The 6,270-nt window shown below is 37.5% G+C and overlaps 1 non-coding gene and 24 pseudogenes across 1 annotated transcript; all 25 read left to right on the top strand.

Annotated features, from left to right (window-relative positions):
• The first annotated feature begins 16 nt into the window (after nt 1–16).
• On the top strand, nt 17–135 carry LOC148470349 (5S ribosomal RNA; annotated as a pseudogene).
• Nucleotides 136–251: 116 nt separating this feature from the next.
• LOC148470348 (5S ribosomal RNA) lies at nt 252–370 on the top strand (annotated as a pseudogene).
• A 116-nt stretch (nt 371–486) lies between these two features.
• Nucleotides 487–605, top strand: LOC148470347 (5S ribosomal RNA; annotated as a pseudogene).
• Nucleotides 606–721: 116 nt separating this feature from the next.
• LOC148470346 (5S ribosomal RNA) lies at nt 722–840 on the top strand (annotated as a pseudogene).
• Nucleotides 841–955: 115 nt separating this feature from the next.
• On the top strand, nt 956–1,074 carry LOC148470345 (5S ribosomal RNA; annotated as a pseudogene).
• A 350-nt stretch (nt 1,075–1,424) lies between these two features.
• Nucleotides 1,425–1,543, top strand: LOC148470344 (5S ribosomal RNA; annotated as a pseudogene).
• A 116-nt stretch (nt 1,544–1,659) lies between these two features.
• On the top strand, nt 1,660–1,778 carry LOC148470343 (5S ribosomal RNA; annotated as a pseudogene).
• A 116-nt stretch (nt 1,779–1,894) lies between these two features.
• Nucleotides 1,895–2,013, top strand: LOC148470342 (5S ribosomal RNA; annotated as a pseudogene).
• Nucleotides 2,014–2,128: 115 nt separating this feature from the next.
• LOC148470341 (5S ribosomal RNA) lies at nt 2,129–2,247 on the top strand (annotated as a pseudogene).
• A 116-nt stretch (nt 2,248–2,363) lies between these two features.
• On the top strand, nt 2,364–2,482 carry LOC148470340 (5S ribosomal RNA; annotated as a pseudogene).
• A 116-nt stretch (nt 2,483–2,598) lies between these two features.
• On the top strand, nt 2,599–2,717 carry LOC148470339 (5S ribosomal RNA; annotated as a pseudogene).
• Nucleotides 2,718–2,833: 116 nt separating this feature from the next.
• LOC148470338 (5S ribosomal RNA) lies at nt 2,834–2,952 on the top strand (annotated as a pseudogene).
• Nucleotides 2,953–3,067: 115 nt separating this feature from the next.
• On the top strand, nt 3,068–3,186 carry LOC148470337 (5S ribosomal RNA; annotated as a pseudogene).
• Nucleotides 3,187–3,302: 116 nt separating this feature from the next.
• LOC148470336 (5S ribosomal RNA) lies at nt 3,303–3,421 on the top strand (annotated as a pseudogene).
• Nucleotides 3,422–3,536: 115 nt separating this feature from the next.
• On the top strand, nt 3,537–3,655 carry LOC148470335 (5S ribosomal RNA; annotated as a pseudogene).
• A 116-nt stretch (nt 3,656–3,771) lies between these two features.
• On the top strand, nt 3,772–3,890 carry LOC148470334 (5S ribosomal RNA; annotated as a pseudogene).
• A 116-nt stretch (nt 3,891–4,006) lies between these two features.
• On the top strand, nt 4,007–4,125 carry LOC148470333 (5S ribosomal RNA). Its single transcript, XR_015873894.1, has one exon. It is a non-coding gene; the product is annotated as a 5S ribosomal RNA (ribosomal RNA).
• Nucleotides 4,126–4,240: 115 nt separating this feature from the next.
• On the top strand, nt 4,241–4,359 carry LOC148470332 (5S ribosomal RNA; annotated as a pseudogene).
• A 116-nt stretch (nt 4,360–4,475) lies between these two features.
• Nucleotides 4,476–4,594, top strand: LOC148470331 (5S ribosomal RNA; annotated as a pseudogene).
• Nucleotides 4,595–4,710: 116 nt separating this feature from the next.
• Nucleotides 4,711–4,829, top strand: LOC148470330 (5S ribosomal RNA; annotated as a pseudogene).
• Nucleotides 4,830–4,944: 115 nt separating this feature from the next.
• Nucleotides 4,945–5,063, top strand: LOC148470329 (5S ribosomal RNA; annotated as a pseudogene).
• Nucleotides 5,064–5,413: 350 nt separating this feature from the next.
• Nucleotides 5,414–5,532, top strand: LOC148470328 (5S ribosomal RNA; annotated as a pseudogene).
• A 116-nt stretch (nt 5,533–5,648) lies between these two features.
• Nucleotides 5,649–5,767, top strand: LOC148470327 (5S ribosomal RNA; annotated as a pseudogene).
• Nucleotides 5,768–5,883: 116 nt separating this feature from the next.
• On the top strand, nt 5,884–6,002 carry LOC148470326 (5S ribosomal RNA; annotated as a pseudogene).
• A 115-nt stretch (nt 6,003–6,117) lies between these two features.
• On the top strand, nt 6,118–6,236 carry LOC148470325 (5S ribosomal RNA; annotated as a pseudogene).
• The last annotated feature ends 34 nt before the right edge of the window (nt 6,237–6,270 follow it).

Below are 6,270 nucleotides of genomic sequence, written 5' to 3'. Positions count from 1 at the left end.
GTTAATGTTTTTGAGCACCTACAGCCAAACCACACTGGACATGCCCAATTTCGTCTGAACTTGGAAGCTATGCAGTGTTGGGCCTGGTTAGTACTTGGATGGGAGACCACCTGGGAAAACCAGGTGCTGTAGGTAATTTTATACTGCCATAACATTCTTTTCTATTACATTTTGCATTTAATTTTTTCAACTTATCAATGAATTTACTTGAGTTAAGAAGTAAAAGAGGTCTAAAGTTAATGTTTTTGAGCACCTACAGCCAAACCACACTGGACATGCCCACTCTCGTCTGAACTTGGAAGCTATGCAGTGTTGGGTCCGGTTAGTACTTGGATGGGAGACCACCTGGGAATACCAGGTGCTGTAGGTAATTTTATACTGCCATAACATTCTTTTCTATTACATTTTAGATTTAATTTTTTCAACTTATCAATGAATTTACTTGAGTTAAGAAGTAATAGAGGTCTAAAGTTAATGTATTTGAGCACCTACAGCCAAACCACACTGGACATGCCCAATCTCGTCTGATCTTGGAAGCTATGCAGTGTTGGGCCTGGTTAGTACTTGGATGGGAGACCACCTGGAAATACCAGGTGCTGTAGGTAATTTTATATAGCCATAACATTCTTTTCTATTACATTTTAAATTTAATTTTTTCAACTTATCAATGAATTTACTTGAGTTAAGAAGTAATAGAGGTCTAAAGTTAATGTTTTTGAGCACCTACAGCCAAACCACACTGGATATGCCCAATCTCGTCTGATCTTGGAAGCTATGCAGTGTTGGACCTGGTTAGTACTTGGATGGGAGACCACCTGGGAATACCAGGTGCTGTAGGTAATTTTATGCAGCCATAACATTCTTTTCTATTACATTTTACATTTAATTTTTTCAACTTATCAATGAATTTACTTGAGTTAAGAAGTAATAGAGGTCTAATGTTAATGCTTTTAGCACCTACAGCCAAACCACACTGGACATGCCCAATCTCGTCTGATCTTGGAAGCTATGCAGTGTTGGGCCTGGTTAATACTTGGATGGGAGACCACCTGGGAATACCAGGTGCTGTAGGTAATTTTATATAGCCATAGCATTCTTTTCTATTACATTTTACATTACATTTTTTCAACTTAGCAATGAATTTACTTGATTTAAGAAGTAAAAGAGGTCTAAAGTTAATATTTTTCAGCACCTATAGCCAAACCACACTGGACATGGCCAATGTTGTCTGATCTTGGAAGCTATGCAGTGTTGGGCATGGTTAGTACTTGGATGGGAACCCACCTGGGAATACCAGGTGCTGTAGGTAATTTTATACTGCCATAACATTCTTTTCTATTACATTTTACATTTCATTTTTCAACTAATCATTGAATTTACTTGAGTTAAGAAGTAAAAGAGGTCTAAAGTTATGGTTTGTGAGCACCTACAGTCAAACCACAGAGGACATGCCCAATCTTGTCTGATCTTGGAAGCTATGCAGAGCTGGGCCTGGTTAGTACTTGGATGGGAGACCACCTGGGAATAACAGGTGCTGTAGGTAATTTTATACTGCCATAACATTCTTTTCTATTACATTTTACATTTAATTTTTTCAACTTATCAATGAATTTACTTGAGTTAAGAAGTAAAAGAGGTCTAAAGTTAATGTTTTTGAGCACCTACAGCCAAACCACACGGGACATGCCCAATCTCGTCTGATCTTGGAAGCTATGCAGTGTTGGGCCTGGTTAGTACTTGGATGGGAGACCACCTAGGAATCCCTGGTGCTGTAGGTCATTTTATACTGCCATAACAGTCTTTTCTATTACATTTTACATTTAATTTTTTCAACTTATCAATGAATTTACTTGAGTTAAGAAGTAAAAGAGGTCTAAAGTAAACGCTTTTGAGCACATACAGCCAAACCACACTGGACATGCCCAATCTCATCTGATCTTGGAAACTATGCAGTGTTGGGCCTGGTTAGTACTTGGATGGGAGACCACCTGGGAATACCAGGAGCTGTAGGTAATTTTATACTGCCATAACATTCTTTTCTATTACATTTTACATTTCACTTTTCAACTAATCATTGAATTTACTTGAGTTAAGAACTAAAAGAAGTCTAAAGTTAATGTTTTTGAGCACCTACAGCCAAACCACACTGGACATGCCCACTCTCGTCTGAACTTGGAAACTATGCAGTGTTGGGTCTGGTTAGTACTTGGATGGGAGACCACCTGGGAATACCAGGTGCTGTAGGTAATTTTATACTGCCATAACTTTCTTTTCTATTACATTTTAGATTTAATTTTTTCAACTTATCAATGAATTTACTTGAGTTAAGAAGTAATAGAGGTCTAAAGTTAATGTTTTTGAGCACCTACAGCCAAACCACACTGGACATGCCCAATCTCGTCTGATCTTGGAAGCTATGCAGTGTTGGGCCTGGTTAGTACTTGGATGGGAGACCACCTGGAAATACCAGGTGCTGTAGGTAATTTTATATAGCCATAACATTCTTTTCTATTACATTTTAAATTTAATTTTTTCAACTTATCAATGAATTTACTTGAGTTAAGAAGTAATAGATGTCTAAAGTTAATGTTTTTGAGCACCTACAGCCAAACCACACTGGATTTGCCCAATCTCGTCTGATCTTGGAAGCTATGCAGTGTTGGGCCTGGTTAGTACTTGGATGGGAGACCACCTGGAAATACCAGGTGCTGTAGGTAATTTTATATAGCCATAACATTCTTTTCTATTACATTTTAAATTTAATTTTTTCAACTTATCAATGAATTTACTTGAGTTAAGAAGTAATAGAGGTCTAAAGTTAATGTTTTTGAGCACCTACAGCCAAACCACACTGGATATGCCCAATCTCGTCTGATCTTGGAAGCTATGCAGTGTTGGACCTGGTTAGTACTTGGATGGGAGACCACCTGGGAATACCAGGTGCTGTAGGTAATTTTATGCAGCCATAACATTCTTTTCTATTACATTTTACATTTAATTTTTTCAACTTATCAATGAATTTACTTGAGTTAAGAAGTAATAGAGGTCTAATGTTAATGCTTTTAGCACCTACAGCCAAACCACACTGGACATGCCCAATCTCGTCTGATCTTGGAAGCTATGCAGTGTTGGGCCTGGTTAATACTTGGATGGGAGACCACCTGGGAATACCAGGTGCTGTAGGTAATTTTATATAGCCATAACATTCTTTTCTATTACATTTTACATTACATTTTTTCAACTTAGCAATGAATTTACTTGATTTAAGAAGTAAAAGAGGTCTAAAGTTAATATTTTTCAGCACCTATAGCCAAACCACACTGGACATGGCCAATGTCGTCTGATCTTGGAAGCTATGCAGTGTTGGGCATGGTTAGTACTTGGATGGGAACCCACCTGGGAATACCAGGTGCTGTAGGTAATTTTATACTGCCATAACATTCTTTTCTATTACATTTTACATTTCATTTTTCAACTAATCATTGAATTTACTTGAGTTAAGAAGTAAAAGAGGTCTAAAGTTAATGTTTTTGAGCACCTACAGCCAAACCACACTGAACATGCCCACTCACGTCTGAACTTGGAAACTATGCAGTGTTGGGTCTGGTTAGTACTTGGATGGGAGACCACCTGGGAATACCAGGTGCTGTAGGTAATTTTATACTGCCATAACTTTCTTTTCTATTACATTTTAGATTTAATTTTTTCAACTTATCAATGAATTTACTTGAGTTAAGAAGTAATAGAGGTCTAAAGTTAATGTTTTTGAGCACCTACAGCCAAACCACACTGGACATGCCCAATCTCATCTGATCTTGGAAGCTATGCAGTGTTGGGCCTGGTTAGTACTTGGATGGGAGACCACCTGGAAATACCAGGTGCTGTAGGTAATTTTATATAGCCATAACATTCTTTTCTATTACATTTTAAATTTAATTTTTTCAACTTATCAATGAATTTACTTGAGTTAAGAAGTAATAGATGTCTAAAGTTAATGTTTTTGAGCACCTACAGCCAAACCACACTGGATTTGCCCAATCTCGTCTGATCTTGGAAGCTATGCAGTGTTGGGCCTGGTTAGTACTTGGATGGGAGACCACCTGGGAATACCAGGTGCTGTAGGTAATTTTATGCAGCCATAACATTCTTTTCTATTACATTTTACATTTAATTTTTTCAACTTATCAATGAATTTACTTGAGTTAAGAAGTAATAGAGGTCTAATGTTAATGGTTTTAGCACCTACAGCCAAACCACACTGGACATGCCCACTCTCGTCTGAACTTGGAAGCTATGCAGTGTTGGGTCTGGTTAGTACTTGGATGGGAGACCACCTGGGAATACCAGGTGCTGTAGGTAATTTTATACTGCCATAACATTCTTTTCTATTACATTTTAGATTTAATTTTTTCAACTTATCAATGAATTTACTTGAGTTAAGAAGTAATAGAGGTCTAAAGTTAATGTATTTGAGCACCTACAGCCAAACCACACTGGACATGCCCAATCTCGTCTGATCTTGGAAGCTATGCAGTGTTGGGCCTGGTTAGTACTTGGATGGGAGACCACCTGGAAATACCTTGTGCTGTAGGTAATTTTATATAGCCATAACATTCTTTTCTATTACATTTTAAATTTAATTTTTTCAACTTATCAATGAATTTACTTGAGTTAAGAAGTAATAGAGGTCTAAAGTTAATGTTTTTGAGCACCTACAGCCAAACCACACTGGATATGCCCAATCTCGTCTGATCTTGGAAGCTATGCAGTGTTGGACCTGGTTAGTACTTGGATGGGAGACCACCTTGGAATACCAGGTGCTGTAGGTAATTTTATGCAGCCATAACATTCTTTTCTATTACATTTTACATTTAATTTTTTCAACTTATCAATGAATTTACTTGAGTTAAGAAGTAATAGAGGTCTAATGTTAATGCTTTTAGCACCTACAGCCAAACCACACTGGACATGCCCAATCTCGTCTGATCTTGGAAGCTATGCAGTGTTGGGCCTGGTTAATACTTGGATGGGAGACCACCTGGGAATACCAGGTGCTGTAGGTAATTTTATATAGCCATAACATTCTTTTCTATTACATTTTACATTACATTTTTTCAACTTAGCAATGAATTTACTTGATTTAAGAAGTAAAAGAGGTCTAAAGTTAATATTTTTCAGCACCTAGAGCCAAACCACACTGGACATGGCCAATGTCGTCTGATCTTGGAAGCTATGCAGTGTTGGGCATGGTTAGTACTTGGATGGGAACCCACCTGGGAATACCAGGTGCTGTAGGTAATTTTATACTGCCATAACATTCTTTTCTATTACATTTTACATTTCATTTTTCAACTAATCATTGAATTTACTTGAGTTAAGAAGTAAAAGAGGTCTAAAGTTAAGGTTTGTGAGCACCTACAGTCAAACCACAGAGGACATGCCCAATCTTGTCTGATCTTGGAAGCTATGCAGAGCTGGGCCTGGTTAGTACTTGGATGGGAGACCACCTGGGAATAACAGGTGCTGTAGGTAATTTTATACTGCCATAACATTCTTTTCTATTACATTTTACATTTAATTTTTTCAACTTATCAATGAATTTACTTGAGTTAAGAAGTAAAAGAGGTCTAAAGTTAATGTTTTTGAGCACCTACAGCCAAACCACACTGGACATGCCCAATCTCACCTGATCTTGGAAGCTATGCAGTGTTGGGCCTGGTTAGTACTTGGATGGGAGACCACCTGGAAATACCAGGTGCTGTAGGTAATTTTATATAGCCATAACATTCTTTTCTATTACATTTTAAATTTAATTTTTTCAACTTATCAATGAATTTACTTGAGTTAAGAAGTAATAGATGTCTAAAGTTAATGTTTTTGAGCACCTACAGCCAAACCACACTGGATTTGCCCAATCTCGTCTGATCTTGAAAGCTATGCAGTGTTGGGCCTGGTTAGTACTTGGATGGGAGACCACCTGGGAATACCAGGTGCTGTAGGTAATTTTATGCAGCTATAACATTCTTTTCTATTACATTTTACATTTAATTTTTTCAACTTATCAATGAATTTACTTGAGTTAAGAAGTAATAGAGGTCTAATGTTAATGATTTTAGCACCTACAGCCAAACCACACTGGACATGCCCACTCTCGTCTGAACTTGGAAGCTATGCAGTGTTGGGTCTGGTTAGTACTTGGATGGGAGACCACCTGGGAATACCAGGTGCTGTAGGTAATTTTATACTGCCATAACATTCTTTTCTATTACA

This window comes from Taudactylus pleione, unplaced genomic scaffold (genome assembly GCF_031769625.1).
Source record: "Taudactylus pleione unplaced genomic scaffold, aTauple2 ptg000967l, whole genome shotgun sequence".
Taxonomy (NCBI): domain Eukaryota; kingdom Metazoa; phylum Chordata; class Amphibia; order Anura; family Myobatrachidae; genus Taudactylus; species Taudactylus pleione.
The sequence above is the reverse complement of the archived record's forward strand: the minus strand, read 5'-3'. Positions and strand labels throughout refer to the sequence as shown.